Source organism: Podarcis bocagei (assembly GCF_964188305.1).
Source record: "Podarcis bocagei genome assembly, chromosome: 9".
Classification (NCBI taxonomy): Eukaryota; Metazoa; Chordata; class Lepidosauria; order Squamata; family Lacertidae; genus Podarcis; species Podarcis bocagei.
In genome coordinates, this window is record NC_138134.1 from 40,113,641 (window position 1) to 40,128,822 (window position 15,182).

The 15,182-nt window shown below is 45.1% G+C and overlaps 1 long non-coding RNA gene across 1 annotated transcript; it reads left to right on the forward strand.

Moving 5' to 3' along the window:
- The first annotated feature begins 7,477 nt into the window (after nt 1-7,477).
- LOC308594939 lies at nt 7,478-12,437 on the forward strand. Its single transcript, XR_014011692.1, has 3 exons — nt 7,478-7,558; nt 8,382-8,496; nt 11,513-12,437. It is a non-coding gene; the product is annotated as an uncharacterized lncRNA (long non-coding RNA).
- Nucleotides 12,438-15,182: the final 2,745 nt, after the last annotated feature.

The window sequence follows — 15,182 nt, forward strand, 5'->3', positions numbered from 1 at the left end:
ATCACCAGCTGGGTTTAAGAAAAAAAATGTCTCCCTCTGGTACAGTATCCCACAACTGGCTGAGTGTATTTCTTCCTCTGATCATCATGCCTAGGCCACTGTCAGAAGCAGGATATGAAACTGGATGGATCATTGCCTTGTTCCGGTGCATCAATCTCTATGTTCTTAATTTTCTTCACAGTCTGCACAGATTGGGATCACGTTATTTATACCAGCGAAGAATTTTTCACAGCATATTGTAATAGTTCCAGCCATTCTGCTGTTATCTCAGACAGTAACTTAAATGATTCCAACACCTCATCCAGAGCAGTATAGTTCCTTTTTATAGGGTTTTCGTGATTTACTAGTTTTATTCTTGGTTGGGAAAAATGTCAGATGTTCTCGGCTTAATTAGATCCATTTTGAATCAAACAGCAGCTACTGCATATTACCAAAGCAAACATTCAATATAACAATAGCAATAACATGAAGAAACAGCACTAGTGATCTCTAAAGATGTGATTTAGAATTTAGCTTTGGATTTATTTTAAAGGGAAGATGTAAGCATTGCCTTCATAGCTGAAAGATTTATTAGCACTCTGCCTTTCCATTATCCAAGCATCTCACTTGGCCCAAAGCACATCTGTGCCACAAAGACAATGAGAGAGAGTGTGGATTTTCTATATTCATAAATTACAGATGTTGCTCTGAGCAATACATCTATCAAGACAATTCTCAAGAAGGCTGAGGCCTACCTGTAAAGTAGCTGTTCTAAACATGCAACAAAGGATATTGGAAAAAATGTTAGTATGTGAACACAGGCTGCCATCCCAATTTGTTTTATGAGGGATATTTTCATTTCTGACCCAAAGCTCTTTAATAGTATTGAGGGTAGCAAATCAAAGACAAAATAAGACCTTTGAGGAGCAAAGCAAAGCTTTGCTTTAATATCTCCCTTGATGCAAAAGCACTCACTCCAGTAAAAACATATTTCAGTTCATGACAGCAAAGCAAACTCAGTGAATAATAGATGGGTCTGTTTTATGACTAATTTGTATTCGCTTTTTTAACTTGCACATTGAACTGTCCAAGCTAAATCACATGTTCAAACAGTTAACATTATTTATTTCCCACCCCCTGAATTTATAGCAAGTGTGTTGTGTCTTGTCTCAGGGCAGTATCTTTATACTCCTTTTCTGTGAACATAGGCTATTTTTAATACACACTCAGTGTTATGTAGTGTAGTTTCACCCTGGGCCAACAGGGGGATACTGTATATAGTTTTCACTCAGGTCTGTAGATAGTTTTCACTCAGGTCCGCGGCAGTTAGTTTAGGTGGGAACTCTGAGCTGTTGTGGTTACAATGTTGACAGCCGGCTCCCTATAAATACAGGCCGGCTGAGCTGTTCGCAGTTAGTTCTATTCCAGCTTGTCTTAATAAAGAGCTACTTGAAGAAATCGTTGTGCCGGCTGCTATGTCAACCCACTACTTAATACTCAGAGAGACGGATAATTTGCAACAGGATAAACACAAACTATTCTAAAGTGTACAGAATACTATGGCAGAGTTTCCCTCCCAAAAGATTTGCTTATTCCTTTGAATTATTTCGAAAACTTACTTTTTAAATTAGGAGTGAGCGAATGAAATGGACCGGAGTGAGTATGAGGAGGAAGGAAGCGTGAGGAGGAGGAAGCAGCTGTTCTCTGATGGAGCTGGATTTCTCTTCCCCTTCCCCTGTTTTCTCCTCAGACACTCTGGTGGGTGCCTGGTTTACTTTGTCCCCCCCCCTCGCCACCCCCCCCAGGCTACCATTTACTTCGCTGTTCTGGCAGAGTTGCTCACCAGGGAAATAAGAGGAAGACTCATAGGCGCCGACTCCATGGGGCTTGAGGGGGCCCGAGCCCCCTCAAAAATTCGTTTGGGGGGGCTCAGCCCCCCCAATAATCTCGGGCGGCGGTGGGCGCGTCCGCGGCTTTTATAGGGCGCCCGGCGCGCACCAGCTCAATAACGGGCACCGGTGCGGCGGGGGGCGCCGGGCCGGGGGAGGGGGCGGCCGGCCTGTCTCCTTGGCAACCCCATTGAGCAGCGCCGGCTCCCCCGGGAGGGCCATCCCCCCGCGCCGCCGATCGCCAACACCGCCGACGCTGTGGCTGCCCGAGCCCGAGCCCGAGCCAAAGCCAGAGCCCGAGTCAGAGCCAGAGCCAGTCAGTCAGGAAGGAAGGAAGGAGAAATGGGGAGGGAGACGAGGGAGGAAAATTGCGCGCAGGGTGAAGAAAGGAGAAGGGCGAACGAGACGAGCTTCCAACCCAAAAAAGGGCTGGAAGACTGGGAGGATGCAGGATCGGGAAAGAAAGCGACGCCTTCCCCGCCCGCGACGTCGCCCGCTTGTCATTGGCAGCGCAGCGGGCGCCCAGAGGGGCTGGGCACCGGCGCAGGGCCGCTCCGCAGCCGCGGAGGACAGCTGCGCGGCTAGCAAGGTGCGCCGCGTAGAGCGCGGCCCTTGTGTGGCCCGGTGGCCAGGCAAGCTCGGGCGGGGACCCCCATGCGAATCTAAGACGGGAGAAGAGGGCAGAGCAAAGGGGGTCCCTTCCCCAACCTCCGGCTCTGAGACTTCCCTGCGCCCCAGAAAAGCGAAAGGATTTTCTCTTCTTTTTTTTTAATAAATATTTTATTAAGTTTTCAAATACAAAGTTAGAAACATACACTGAAGAAAAAAGTAAAAGAACAAGAAAAAGAAAAAAAGAAAAAGAAGAAAAGAAAACCAACCATTCAACACATTTTTTATATAACTAACTGGACTTCCTCGCATCTCCCTTACCCTGCATTCTTTATAATAAAGATATCAGCAAATTATTACCTTGTTTCGTACCTTATTTTGTACTTTTCAAATACTATACCTCTAAATTTAACATACTTTTCATCAGTTACTTATATCTTAAATTAAACATAGTATTACCTTAGATTTTGACCTTTTCTTACTTAAAATATAATTTCCTGTTTCCCAAATCTAATTGCTGAAGCTATAGTTTCCGAATCGTGTAAATTTTTAACATTCATACAACTTATATTGTTTTTGTAAATAGTCCTTAAATTTTTTCCAGTCTTCCGTTGTTTCTTCTCCCAAATCTCGGATTCTGCCAGTCATTTCAGCCAGTTCCATGTAGTCCATCAATTGCGTCTGCCACTCTTCCAGTGTGGGCAAATCTTGTGTCTTCCAATATTTTGCGATAAGTATTCTTGCTGCTGTAGTTGCATACATAAAGAAAGTTCTATCCTTCTTTAACACTTTCTGGCCAACAATGCCCAAGAGGAAGGCCTCTGGTTTCTTGGGAAAGGTATACTTAAATACCTTTTTTAATTCATTATAGATCATTTCCCAGAAGGCCTTCACTTTTGGACAAGTCCACCAGAGGTGAAAGAATGTCCCTTCAGCCTCCTTACATTTCCAACATTTATTATCAGACAGGTGATATATTTTTGCAAGCTTGACTGGGGTCATGTACCACCTATAAAACATTTTCATAATATTTTCCTTCAAGGCATTACATGCCGTGAATTTCATTCCGGTGGTCCATAACCTTTCCCAGTCCTCAAACATGATGTTATACCCAATATCCTGAGCCCATTTTATCATGGCTGATTTGACTGTCTCATCCTGAGTGATTTTCTCTTCAACCTGCCCTCCATCCTCTTGCAGAAAACTCTTTGCCTGCCCTGCCCGTATCTCGTTTTTGCTTTTTAATTCCACACACGCACCCTTCGGACTTCGTGGCAATCGGGCGCACGGGTGCGTTTCCTAAGAGAGTGAGGACCCCCGCCTCCTCCCCACCTGCTCCCTCGCCAGCCAGCCAGCCGCGCGCCCTAGCCGGAGAGCCCCGGCCGTCCCTGTCGCGCAATCGGCTGGATCTCCCTTCAGCAGGCCGTGCTCACAACTCGGCCCAGGGACCCCCAGCAGCGGATCTCCGGCTCAGCTGAAGAATCCGGCAACAAGCCCCCTCCTCCCCAATCGCTCCGCCGAAATACGCTCCAAAACCCCCCAGATAGGCCGCCGGCCGCCAAGTCTAGTGGCGCCCTGAACGAGGGTCTCTCCCCAACACCGCCACCTCGAACTGCGTTCTCCCGGCTACCCGAGCGAACCAGCGGCAGGACCCCGGTATGGGCCCCCCCAATATTTTTTATAAGTCGGCGCCCCTGGGAAGACTACAGCATGAATCCTCCTCTTCCTGCTTGGTCATCTTCTCTCGTCCCCTTGTGATATGGTTCGAGCTGCAGTTGCCTTTGTCTCTCAATTTTAGTGGGTGGAATCAGAATCGGGGGTCTCAAGCTGCTGTCCACAGCCCTGGTAGGGAGGAGAGGTGACAGTTGCAGGCCTGAGGGAGCAGCTCTGAGGTGAAGATGCATGTTCGCTGGGGCTTCTGCTGCCTTCATCCTCAGGAAATTGGCTGCCCTCCCTCAGCATGAGGGGAATGGACTGTGTCACTGGGGAGGGAGGGGGTGAGCAAAGGAGGGAGACAGTGGTGCACCTTGTGTCCTGCCCCTCTCAATTTTTTTTCTTTTTTGGGTGGGGGGGAAGGTGCCGGTACTGTGTACCATTTAGTACCACCAGAAAAAGCACTGCTCCCAAGACAGATGGATGCCCACAACAAGAAGTTACATATGGAATTTTGAGAAACTGCAGTGGGCACCAGTCACAAAATGGCTGCTGTGGGCGTGTGGCATAATACAAAATGGCTGCCAAATATAAAATGGCAGAAAAAGAGACAAAATGGTCCAGGTGTGCCCTACCTCAGAGCTTTCCAAACTTTGTGTTGCGACACATTAGTGTATCTTGTCAGCTGCCTGGGGTATAAAAGGTTAGTTTAACCTTCAGTCTGCTAGTAAAACTGAATTACTGTGTCACAAAATGATGCATGCCCCCCAAATGTGCCACCAACTTGAAAAGTTTGGAATGCTCTGACCTACCTCCTCAATGGGGAAAAGGCACCTCTTTTGGTTCCTGTTGCGCTCTCTCATAGAGAGAAGTTATTTGCCCCTCTTGTTTGTTTAGAATGGAAGAGTGAGTGTCCGATCCTGGCATCCAAAAGGTAGACATCACAGTCAGGCAGGTTGATATGGAGAATGGGTGGTCCTTCAGGTACCCTGCTCCTAAACAACTTCAGATTTAGGAGTCAAAACCACCACCAAAATGGTTGCAACACATTTGATATCTCTGGTCTTGAAACAGACACATGACACAGCAATTATCTTTTTTAAAACATAGAATTCTGTTATCCTTAATAGCCTCCCCCATTCATCAATGAAACAAATTAATGCACTGGAATTTCACATAAGCTGTGTGCAAGAGATGGTGGTCCTTTAGAACAGGATAAGTGCTGTTACCTATTAACCAGAAGCAAACACTTATAATAAAAAAGTCTAATTCCATTTCTGGATGCACAAATCCACAAGTGGCTTTATCTTTCCTAGTGGCCTACAGCTTCAACTTAACCAAGCTGATGGAAGCGGGACTCAAAAAGCAATGAGAAAAATTATTTTAAGAAAGAAACCGACACACTAGGCTAAGAAAGAAGTGGCATATCCTTCAGGACAGTGATTGCAGCCAGTACTCAGAACACAGGGGTAGCATCACAACAGAGTCATGCAAAAAGTCTTCCCCCAGTTTGTATCCCTGAGCCAAGCAAATTGTGGTTAAGTTTTTGTAAGTGGATTTTCTTCTTTTTCCTCTTTAATCTCTTTTTTTGCTGAACTCAGCCACTGAAACTGGAACTCTCTTGTCAGAATTAATTCTGAACATCTCAGTGTGTGTCAATGGAAGAGTCTTTCCTGGGAGACATCTCAATCCCTCTCTGTACAAGAAAGAGCACAACAATCCTATTATGGCTGATCCTAACAGAACAGCAAATGGAATGAGCCAACACTCTATCCTGTGGGGACTTCAGTACCTTATTTTCTTTGGATGAAAGAAAAGAAGAACCAAATACGCCAGACTTGTGGGGAGGGGAATACTGTGGACAATAAAAGAGGTTACACCATTGGTAATTGTAATATCAGCTTTCTGTCCCTAATTTATTTCATGACATGCATGGCCTTAACATCTTTGATGGAAATAGATTGACCATTTCTGGCTCATTTATGAATAAGTTAAAGAACACTGATCCTTGTGAAGATGTTATTGTTTATCTCAGCCTATTAGGAAATACATACTTTTATTCTATAGCAGCCATGGCTGATGTTTCATCAGGAATTTTCGGAGTTGGTTGAATCCAGGTACATAAATGCAATGTTTTGTCCCATTATGCACACTTCCCCATGAAATATGCTAGATCCTCCTCACCATGGTATATTTAATATCATTACCCTTAATCAGTGCTTTCCCCACTAGAAAAATAGGTGCCAGTACTCACCATGAAGTTGTAACAGTAAGTGCCATACTTTTTGACAACAGAAAAAAGAGGTGCCGGTACTGCGTACCCTTGAGTACCCCTTGAAAAAATAGCACTGCCCTTTATAATATGTTCTGTGATTGTACATGAGGTAAATGTTGGGTTGATAATTATGCAAATTGCATCATTATACCGTTTAGTCACTGAGTGGTATTGGACTCAATTGTATCTGGGTGAAGTCAAGCATTTCCGTCTTGCTTCTTGTCAAGCTTTGTGACTGGTATGCCTTCAAAGGCTTCCATTACAATCATTGTAGATACCAGATCTCTCTGTCTGCCCCTTAGGACTTTGCTCAGGCTGCTCTCCCTCCCCAGGCACACCACCTTCCCAAACACACACCAGGCCAGCCCTTATTTGCATGCTCCTTAAGTGTTCTTGCCTGGCTAGAAAGTGTCTTCAACTCTTGTAATGCTTCTTGCATGCCTGATGGAGGACAGAGAGGGGTTCATAGTGTGCATGTATGCAGAAACTAGCCTGTTGTCCCCAGAAGGGAATGTGGATGTAGCCCTCAGCCTGGAAATGCCTCCCCATACCTGATATATACTGATAGAGAACTCCATTCTCCAAGTCCTGGTCTGTATGCTCTATACACACGGAAAGCATCAGTGGGGTTGGGGAAACCAACAGTTATGCAGAAGGACAAAAAAGAAGAAGCATTAATCAAAAAGCCTGCCCTCCAGCCTAAAGGCCAATGAATTCTGAGCATTCTCATTGGGAAGGAATACTAACTGACTGTTGGATGAATAATGGAATAGTATATCCTTGAAGAGGACACAACTGGTTGGCTGAAACTGAACTGGAGAACCTTATACTGTGTCATTTTGTTGTAAGCCCCTCTTGTAGATCTAAGGTTTTCAGAATCTTCCCTACCCTACAGTTTACCTATGACCTAATAATGCTCTTAATGGAGGATTTATTTATTTATTTATTTTGCTAATTATTCTGCCATTTTCACATTTCATTTTTTTAGGAATCTGTATTGACTGGCGCAATCCTTCGTGCACACACGATGGCCCTTTCATTGCTTATGATGATGCTTGCTCATAGATGTGTTTGAAGATACATGATGCAATAGTCCTGGTGAGGATGAGCAGGCTGCTCACTGCCTGGATGGGTAACCACCTGAGAAAGCCAGGTACGCTGCCTTGAATACCTTAATGGAAGAAAGGTGGGGTATATTATATGTTATATATAGAAGCTCTATGTTCACAGTTGTTCACTGGGAAATCTGGGATTTGGGTGCAGTGCTAAAATGGAGCATGCAAAGGCAGTAAATCTGTTACTCTACATGCAAGGAAACAGTCAGCAACCACTTTGATCTCATCATCAGTGGAATCTGATAATTTATTTTACATAACCCCGGGAAACTGAAATACAATTAAGAGCTGGTTTTTGGCTTTTGATCCTCCTAATAATTTTCCCTCTTTCACAGAGGCATGCACACATAGTAATAAAAGAGTCAAGATTTCAGGTCTCGGTTGCCAACGGCACTATTTTCTGTAACTGTTCCCTCCTACCGTGCTAGGAAGAGCCTACAGCTTGTGTCTATCATCACTGCATATTATTCCCTAACGCAATCACTGACACCCACCAATCAAAAATGTGGTTGACCTGGCAACAGGATGCGCATTTCCTAATTTAACTGCCCTCTCTTCAGGCAATATTTGTTTGCTAAGTGGAAAACAGAGCTTAGAGGAGAAACTTCACATTAACCCATTTGTGCTAAATGTGAGGAAAACATTGCAGCCAACCCACACCCAAACGCCTACATGCTAGTCTAGTACCTGTAACAAGAGAGAGACAGCTACACATCTTAGATGTTTTCCACTGAGATTAACAGCTTGATCATCCCCCCCGCCCACTTTCAGTGTCTTACTAGTTAAGTGTTTCATGGTAGCTGATGACGTTTAGATTTGGCAGGACTGCAATTTTTCATCTTACTGTTTTTCTCACAATAGGACTTAAAGGTAAAGGTAAAGATACCCCTGACTGTTAGGTCCAGTTGCGGATGACTCTGGGGTTGTGCGCTCATCTCGCTCTATAGGCCGAGGGAGCCAGCGTCCAGTGAAAAGTGTGAGCCTTTTTTTTGGTTGAGTTTTAGGTTTCGAAAGGTTCTCGCCCTCGCAGATAATACTGTTTTTAGCCACACAAAACTATTTTGTCATCCTTCCTTTTTCCTTCACACAGGCTATTTAGAAAGGAATAGCAGCAGCTTTGTCCTCCTTCCAGCATTCAAGATGTTCTGAACTTAAGGTGGGAAGGGAAGGAGCTTGTTGGAAGTCAATCTCTATATCTACAACCACATACATACAGAAACACCTTTTCTGCACATAAATGCAAATACCCTGAAAAATACAATGTGGTAGGCACTCAGACCTAGTGACTCAGGATGCCATTGTGGGGCATTTGCCAGGCCCTGGCGGGGAGGGCCTTCAGAAAGGCCCATTGCAGATTACCCCACCCTTCATTCATTGCCCCAAGACACCAATCTTTCTGCTATGATTGCACATGCACTTGTGTTGGACACACCCTTGCAGCAGATCTTTGAAGGTTTCTGGAGGAATGTGAAGCAGCTGCAGTGTACATGTGAAGAAATTCAGATGCCTGCACCCACACACACAGCCACCAGTAACAGTGAGTGTGTGTGCCTGCCTGTGTCATCAGAAGCTGCATCTTATCTATGGTGGTAACTGAACTCCTCTAGAACAGGATGTCCCTGTTGTGTTTGTTAAAAGCCAGAAGCTACCCTATTCCCTTCCTCCTTCTAGCAAGTTGTGACCGAATTCCTCCCAGAGGCAAATTTAGGGCAGCAGCACCAGTTCCACCACAATGGGGGTGCCAATTTTCAGGCTTGCACAGGGCACTGTTGAAATATGAAAGACCAAAGTCCAGTACTGCTTGTTTACTGGAGAAGAGGTCAGAGGATAGGCATGCCACATTATATTCGTGACAAGCTAGCTAGGCAACAGCTAGCCATGGTTTACATTTTTGGCTCTCCCACAGCTCTCTAGATCTCTTGCTGCTTTGAGCTGGGTACAAAGACTTCATCAAACAGGAAATCAACCAAATAGTTGCTGCACATTTACAGTACAGTGAACAGCCTTGCAGTGCTAATAGGATTTCAGAAGTAGGTCCCATTGCATTTAGTCCCATTGTGTTCGCTTCCAGGAAAGTGTGCATAAGATTGAGATCTTAATAGTGTACAAATAACGAAAAGCAAATAATTCAATTGTGAAGGTGGAATCCCTGCTAGGTATCAGTGGTTAAGAAGACTGATGGAAGGCAATGAGGGATGGAGGGACATTTTCTTTGACAATGGGGGACGGGAAATAGTGTTTGCTTTTAAATTTTTGCTCCAAGGTTTGTGTTGGAGACATCCTTGTGCTAGTAGTAACAAAATTCCCCGGGGGGTGGGTTGGGGGGCAAAATGGAGTATCCATTGCACCTCCCAAAATCTCCGTACAAACAAAAAGGAACAACTTCCCTGTAGCTGGAGGAAGCCTGATTCACTAATCAACAGGCTGGCCATACTGCCTGCCTGACAGGGAATTGACACTTCTCAGGAGTATCATTTCCTGTGAAGATCAAGAGAATTGTAATTGCAGAAAACTTCTGAAGTACAGTGGTACCTCAGGTTACATACGCTTCAGGTTACATACGCTTCAGGTTACAGACTCTGCTAACCCAGAAATAGTGCTTCAGATTAAGAACTTTGCTTCAGGATGAGAACAGAAATCGTGCTCCAGCGGCGCGGCGGCAGCAAGAGGCCCCATTAGCTAAAGTGGTGCTTCAGGTTAAGAACAGTTTCAGGTTAAGTACAGACCTCCGGAACAAATTAAGTACTTAACCTGAGGTACCACTGTAATTCTTTATCTAACCCAATTATAGACCACCCCTCAACCCAAAGGTTCCCAGGGAACAACAATTCATAAAATACAGTCAATACCATGATCATAAAACCAACAGCATAAATGGAATGAAAGCTAAAATACAAAGTAGTAAAGAATCCAGTAACAATGTAGGTTTTATGTCAGCAATTTCCATAAAACTGAAGAAAAAAATGTGTCTTGATCTGATACCTAAAAACAGCTAATGAAGGGGATAGCTGTAGCTTCATGAAGAGGCAATTTCACATCCAGGATGTCACCACTGAAGAGGCCCTGGTACAACCTGGCAGCTGTGTTCTGGATAAGCTACAGTTTCTGGACCATGCTCAAGGGCAATCCAATGCTGGACAGCAGGCCAGCCTATTAGCTAGGGAGCTGAGCTTTCTCATGCTGCTGGTTCCCCCACTCACCAGTAAGGGTTCTTCTGCCACCCCCTTGCTTGTTGTGAAGGGGGTTCCTGGCAGGGATCAGACATGCAATTTATTTATTTTATTGAGGGAAATAATATTTTGAGGCCTTCCACTCCCAGTCCAACCATTAGATCCACCCCTAATAATTAAATAAGCTTAGTTTCTATTTCATAGCATTCTAGTGCAATGTGTGAAACACCATTTCCATATTTCCAAATAAATGCACCTTCTGTGAAGAGAAGGGCATCTTTGGATCCCCATTCCTGTGAATCTGCATAAGGCAAAGGGCCATAGCTCAGTGAGCTTTGCACACCCAAACTCCCAAGTCAAATCCACAGCATCTCTGGATGAGGCTAGAACAGGGGTCTGCAACCTTTAAGACAAAAAGAGCCACTTGGACCCGTTTCCGAAGGAAAAAAACCTGGGAGCCGCAAAACCATTGCGACATTTAAAACAAATATATCTCCGGAGCCGCGATCTGACAGCGGGCGGGAAGGTGACGTCAGGACGGTGCGTGACTAACGCACGCACCACCCCATGCGACGTCACAGCCAGTACAGCGCCCGCCACAGTGGGGAGTCTTGGGGCGCACAATGCGCCTCCTCCCCTCACTAGTATCCGCCCCGGAGCCGCGGCAAAGGTGTTAAAGAGCCACATGCGGCTCCGGAGCCGCGGGTTGCAGACCCCTGGGCTAGAAAAAACTGCTGTGCAAAACTCTGGAGAATCACTACCAGTCAGTGTTGACAATACAGAGCTAGATGAAGCAGTGATCTGACACTATCTATATCCTAGGTCTGCAAACATGATATGAAGGCTGGCAACATCAACCCCACCATGTGGGAATACCTTCCAGACGACTGCAGTGCTTGGAGACAGACAGTCAAGTTGTGTATCCGTAGCAGTGACCAGAGGAGGAATGACTGCTGGAAGAAGCACAGAGAGAAGAAATGCCATGGTGCATCTGCAGAAGCACAACTGGACACCTTCATCTGCCCCAGCTGCAACAAAACACGTTCCTCCCGTATTGGTCTCTACAGCCACAGCAGGCACTGTAATTGTCCAACAGCTTGACCTCACTCCCAAAGGCGCACTCCTCCACTGTCTCCCGAGACAGACAGTTGTCAACAAAAGTATATCCTGTGTAACTATGGACAAATTTCCACCCTCTTGAATATCCAGAATGAAATCATATAGAAGATGGTGATTCCAAATTATTTTTCTATTAGCTGATGCAAATATCTTATACACACATGCACTGTGATCCAAAGACTCTCAATATTCCTCTTGGAAGCAGCAACCTAGAGTCAAACTATGCAGTGGGAGCCAATCTGCCTACACATAGAATGGCTCACAGCATTCAACCGTGGCAGCTGCTAGTTTTTTATGCGAGAGATCTGTCAGTCCAAGAACGGTTGTATCTTGACTTTTGAATGTATTACTAACCAGGCTGAGGGACTCATCTTTGAAATCTCTGTCCTTTATTCACTGCTTCCTTCTAAAGACATTATCTCCTATATGATTTGCGAAGGAGGAAGTGAGTCACGTCGTGCTCCTGTGGGGAAAAGATCTAGGTTTCCAACGGTTACTGTGTTACGACCGAATGTAATTTTGAAATTCTATCTGAATCAGTACATTTATATCCTACGCTAATAGACTTTGCCAAGAACTTCTCTCATTATATAGGGAAGCTGCATTACACAAATTTGATTTAAGGATGAGAAAGTCTTCTGGAAGGATGCTTTTTAGGAAGCGTCTAAAATCATTTGTAGTTCTGAAGCCAGGGGATGCATTTATGAAAGTCCGTATATAATTAAAGATCTTTCAGATGAATGGATCTTTGCATACCTTTCAGAGCACAATGGCTCATTGCAATAGATCTCAGGAAATTAATAGGTAATATGAATTTTGCCTCTTTGCCCATGAGTTGGTGCAGTGCTTACAGAAACACCCTGTCTAAAAGGACATTCTTGCACTCATCCTGTGATTAGTGCTCTTTCCATTGGTGTCTTGTGGTCTGAGCAGCCACGACCTACATACACACTACCCAAGCTTGTGCCCAGAGGAAGTCACTTCATTGCTGCTCACACAGCAGTTTGACTTCACCCCTAGAGACGTACTCCATTGTTGTTTGGTGTCTAGAGCAGTGTTTCCCAAACTTGAGTCTCCAGCTATTTTCGGACTACAATTCCCATCATCCCTGACCACTACTCATGCTAGCTAGGGATGATGGGACTTGTAGTCCAAAAAGAGCTGGCGATCCAAGTTTGGGAAACACTGGGCTAGAGCATTCAAATCAACTTCAAATCAACCTTCTGTGCAAGAGCAAAAGGAAAAATTACACACACTTTCCTGTTGCTCTTTAAAAGGATTACCATTGCATACTCAGATACGCCACTACAACATCTTACCTAAAATGAGGTGCACCTGCAGACTCACTTTAAGGAATTTTTTTGCTTTATTTTCACCTAGGCCCGTGCAGTAGGCAATCCACAAGTATTCAGAGGCATACATGGGTCCCTTGTGCCCTTGGTAAGGAGCTGTATTGGAGCCCTTGGCAGGGAACTGCATTGGCATCCCCCCACAAAAGAATCTGAGAAGCAGGCAGATGGCCTGGACAGGAGGACTGCTCCTCCTGCTGAGGTTGCTCTCTTCCTGGAAGGCACTTTGGGGGACACCTTTCTGCCCCTCCTGCAATTTTTTGCAGGTGGAAATCACTGTGGATTCCTTCTTTGGGCAAAGCAGGTGCTGGAATCCTGAGCTGGGGGGGCACTCCAGGTGTCGTGGGAGCACTCCAACGCCTAATAGGTTTGGTTTTGAGAACATGGATCACTGCTATAGAGCATACTGACTTTCCTAGAATCATAGAATTGTAGGGTTGGAATGGACCCCTGCAATGCAGGAATCCCAGCTACATAATCCCTGAGTGCTGGCCACCTAACCTCTGTTTAAAAACCTCCAATGAAGGTCCACTGCCTTCTGTAGTAGTCTGCTCCACTGTCAAATAGCTCTTACCATAGAAAAGCTGTAGAAAAGCAGCAAGGGGGAAGAGGTTCCAGATTCTTCCCCTGTCCACTGTTTTCTTTTAGTCCTTTCTTCTTCCTAGTAGTTCCCCCTGTCCCCCAGTTTCCAAAGTGTTTCCCCTTATCACAGGAGGTTGCTAGGAGGAAATGGCAGATGGGGAAGGATTGAGCATTCCTCTCACCTACCATTTCCCCACGGCAAACCTCCCCCACGTTTGTAGTGATCGGGGATCTCGTACCCAGCAGGGCAGATGGGCCAATGGTTATGACCCAGGATAAGGCAAGTTCCTATGTTCCTTTAAAAAAAAGTGAATGAGAACAAGGGACACAGTTAAAGAAATAGGCAAAACAGACTAGATGGCAATTAACTTTAAATGCTAGAGTGTATGCTCTAAAATTCTATGATTCTATACAGATTTTTAGACTGGTGTCAGTCATACCCCTATTGGGGAGGGGAGCAGCCTTTCACATTATCTCCTAAGGGAACAATGATCATACCGTTGAGGAAACTGTTTCTAAATAATTCAGATAAACAAGGCCACCCCCACCCCCAACATGGTTTTCTGCAAGGGAAATCATCCATCCATCTGCTTTCTTAGAAAATGACTCTGCATCCGCTGTAAGCAATTTCATTTTGGGGGTAGAATAACTCCATTTATTTCCCGCCACCCTAAAGTAAAGATAAGAAAGGGAGTTAGAGCCAGACCGCGACAGTCTCCACCAGGTGGTGCCACATGCTGGCAGCGTTTGTCTGCTACCATTTTGATGCCCTCCCAAGCCTAGGTGCAGCTTGTTCCCCACTGGGTGGTTGAAAAAAAATTATTCATTCAACGATCGGCTTTTTTTTTTCCTCCTCCCAAAGAACAAAACAAAAGCAGGTGGAGGAAAATGCGAGTGAATGTCTAGTTGCGCTGTTTTTATCGCAATCCCTGCCTGATCGTTCTCAGGGCAGCGAAGCATGTGGCGAAAGCTGTCCCATTTGTATGTCTTTGCTGGAGGTAAGATGCCTTTGCTGGGGAAGCATTGAGGAAGAGGAAAATAATAAGAGGGGAGATGAATAACAAAAAATAATGGAGCAGTTGCTGCCAGGGGGGGAACTCTGCCTATTCTGGGTATTCAGCTAACAGCAAGAGAGCAGCTCTCTCTTTCCTCCCAAACAATCCTCTTAGAGAGCTGTCTAATTACAGATTCTGGCCTTGGCCTTGGGAGGTTGGGCCTGACACTCTCAGTGCAAAGTTTCAGTTAGCTACCAGGATGGGGCTAAGCAAAACTGAATAGAAGCAAACTCTAACTGGGATGCAAATATTTGTATACATTACATTAAGCTCAATTTGCCTGTCTTCAACACTTTCACCAGCACCTTCCCCTTTGAAATGAGCCAAACAAAACATAAGAGGGAATAAAAATGTTATATAATGATAGGGTTGAGAAACTCTTCCCTT